Source organism: Propithecus coquereli, unplaced genomic scaffold (genome assembly GCF_000956105.1).
Source record: "Propithecus coquereli isolate 6110/MARCELLA unplaced genomic scaffold, Pcoq_1.0 Scaffold275, whole genome shotgun sequence".
In the NCBI taxonomy this organism is placed as follows: domain Eukaryota; kingdom Metazoa; phylum Chordata; class Mammalia; order Primates; family Indriidae; genus Propithecus; species Propithecus coquereli.
In genome coordinates, this window is record NW_012148341.1 from 500323 (window position 1) to 503489 (window position 3167).

Below are 3167 nucleotides of genomic sequence, written 5' to 3' on the forward strand. Positions count from 1 at the left end.
CCTCTTTACCAAAGTCCTTAGCAGCTTCATGTTTTTATTTTTCATTTATTTCCTATATCCACTATATTGTTCTGTCATGAAGGACAACCTGCTCTTCCCCACTGTCTCTTCAACGACTACATTGAGTGTTACATACATTGCTACAACCTTTGTCTGGGTTCCCATCATTGTGCTCCCAATTTAAGGAAACAGTTTTGTAATTATTTGTCTTCATCTCCTTGAATTTGTTCTGTGTTCAAACGTTGGACCACGTTGCCAAATTCACCACTTTCATTGTTTAATTCTCTTGCTCAATATCTATTATTGATAGTTGTGTCAATTTTTAACTTCTGAGGACAGTCAGTTCATAATATCTCAATGTATTCATTCTGGAAATTCCTTTTAGAAAATACTATGTGTTGAGGCCTGAAAACGTAGGAGTTAGTACCCCCATAATATTCTGAAATTTAAAAAAAAAAAGAAAAGAAACACATTAATTAAAAGGTACAGTTTTTGATTTAAAAACCCCATAGATTTGGGGGGAAGACCAGTGACTGCAAGGTTATCAAACTATAATGTACAAAGTGTTATGGGAACATCTAAGATGTGAGGATAAACTGGTCATTACTAACCAAATGTAGCTTCTCACTATTCAATGATAATTATTTTCCGTTTCTTCATATCCTTACAAGAATTAAAAATTTAACTCCAGAATTATATGTTTTGTCACATTTTATTTTAATCTATAATTTACTCAGTGTTTACTATCTACTAGGTATTAGGTCCTTTTATACCTTAAATAATTTAATATTCATAATAACCTTACAAATATGAAATACAAGTCCTCTTTTATAGAAGAGCAATGGGGGCCATAAAAATTGAAGTATCTGTTCCAATTCAACCAAGTGATATATCACAGAAATTAATTCAAATCTAGGTCTGTCTGACTATAAAGTTCATTCTTAAACCCAACACAAATTTGCTCACCTAACATGATTTTCTATTCATCCTCTTCTGTCCAAGCCCTGTCAATTTCACATATCACCCTCTCCAAGAATCCTGAAATTAAGTGGTATTGACTTCTCTGTTCTCTAACTACCTGTATTCATATTATTTTGACAGAGTTTTGTAGGCATAGCACTAGTAACTTTCATTTGGAAAAGACTAAAAGCGGAAATGAGCCTGGAGCAACTCTGATTATAGGGAAGGTAGAAAGAGACAGAGTTGGAATGATTTACATTCCACCAATGAAGTACAAAGACAAATGACTACTATGGGTTAGATGTCAACTCCATGGAGTGTACTGGAGGCTAGAGTTATCATAAAGGAAAGCCTTCCCAAAAAACCTTCACAGGAAGAAAGAGGTGTTTCCAACAGAAAGAATCTGTGTGAATTGGACCACTAAAATCCAAGGACTGAGATGGAGGCCAGAGGTGAGATGTCTAGAGAAAGGAAATGTAGGTGGTAAATACCTCTGAGAATAAACACACACACACACACACACACACACACACACACACATAGACACCATAGGAGCAAAGGTCAACATTTAAAATTCTGTTGTGTCTGAGAGTATGCCACAGCCTGGATTGTATTGTAAATGTATCCCCCACATAACTACTCCCCCATATTCTTAACTCCTCACTGCCCCATACCTCTCAAACAAAGATCAGCCTTAAAGAGAGAGAAAGGGCACATAATGAGCAGGAGAAAGCAATGTAAGGAAAACAAGTCAAACTGAAAATGCCTCCTCCACTGGAAGCTTCTAGACCTGAGTCAGGCCCAAGCTAGAGGAGAAGACTTTTTTTTTTTTTTGAGACAGAGTCTCACTGTGTTGTCCGGGCTAGAGTGCCGTGGTGTCAGCCTAGATCACAGCAACCTCAAACTCCTGGACTCAAGCAATCCTACTGCCTCAGCCTCCCGAGCAGCTGGGACTACAGGCATGAACCACCATGCCCGGCTAATTTTTTCTATATATTTTTAGTTGTCCGATTAATTTCTTTCTATTTTTAGTAGAGACAGAGTCTCTCTCTTGCTCAGGCTGGTCTCGAACTCCTGAGTTCAAACAATCCGCCCCCCTCGGCCTCTCAGAGTGCTAGGATTACAGGCGTGAGCCACCGCGCCCGGCCAGAACACATTTATAACAAAGGAGAATTTGAGATTTGGACTGACCTGGACTCTTAAAGGCCTGAACGATAAGACTATTTGTCCATGTTCAATGGTGGCCATAAAAGTTGTGATATTTAATCCAGATTTCATCCAAGGTTAGGAACTAAAGATTTGCCAGAATTAGTTTAAAGAACAGTGGCAGAGAAGAAAATAACTTTCTGCTCACACGCCATTTTGTCTTGCCCATATTATAACCTGAGAGAGGTGGATTAAAAGTTGTACATGCTGTACCCTTTATTCGAGACGGTGATGCAGAAGATACCAGTGTTTGCACGTTTTTTTGATAGAGCTACCTAGAGTTTAAGATCCTCTTTTCTAAGTCACCTCTCCAGAATTAGTTGGGCCAAGATATGTGTATTTCCACAGATCAGCAGTGAACCTGCAAGAGAGAAAGCTGGTATAGGATTATCCAATGTTCTGTCTGAAAGAACCACAGAGAGAAGTAGAGAGGCTCCAACATCAAAAAAAACTAGTAGTGAATGACAAATTATTGGGGACTGAAAGAGCAAACAAAATAGAGATGCATCTGCTCCGGATAAGAGAAATATGAGAAAGAGGTGCCCAGAGACGCCACTTTCTGAACAAGTCACAAGAAAGAGGCTCTTTTAACCACTGCCAAACCAAGAGAGCACAACCATGAATTCCATATCTCACCCCTTCCCCACCTACTATGAGAGAAGATGTAACCAGAGAGAGAGGACAGAGCAAGTATACCTTTTTCTTAAATCCCAAGAGCTGCCAATTTCAGGCCTTAGCATTGGGAGAAAAGCATATTTACTGGGAGATATCTTGTAATTAAGTGATTATCAATTACCATCTTCAACAAGATAATATAATTTCTGAATGGAGGCCCTATTTGCAACATAAAGGGGGAATAGTATTGTCTATTACATAATAGTTTGGGAAGCTTTTCAAAGTTTCTGTTCAGTGCAATTGGGGTTAATATCATGAGTAAATTTTAAAGGGTCTGTGGGAGCCTAATAAACATATAAATATATAATTATCTTCTATAATTACTT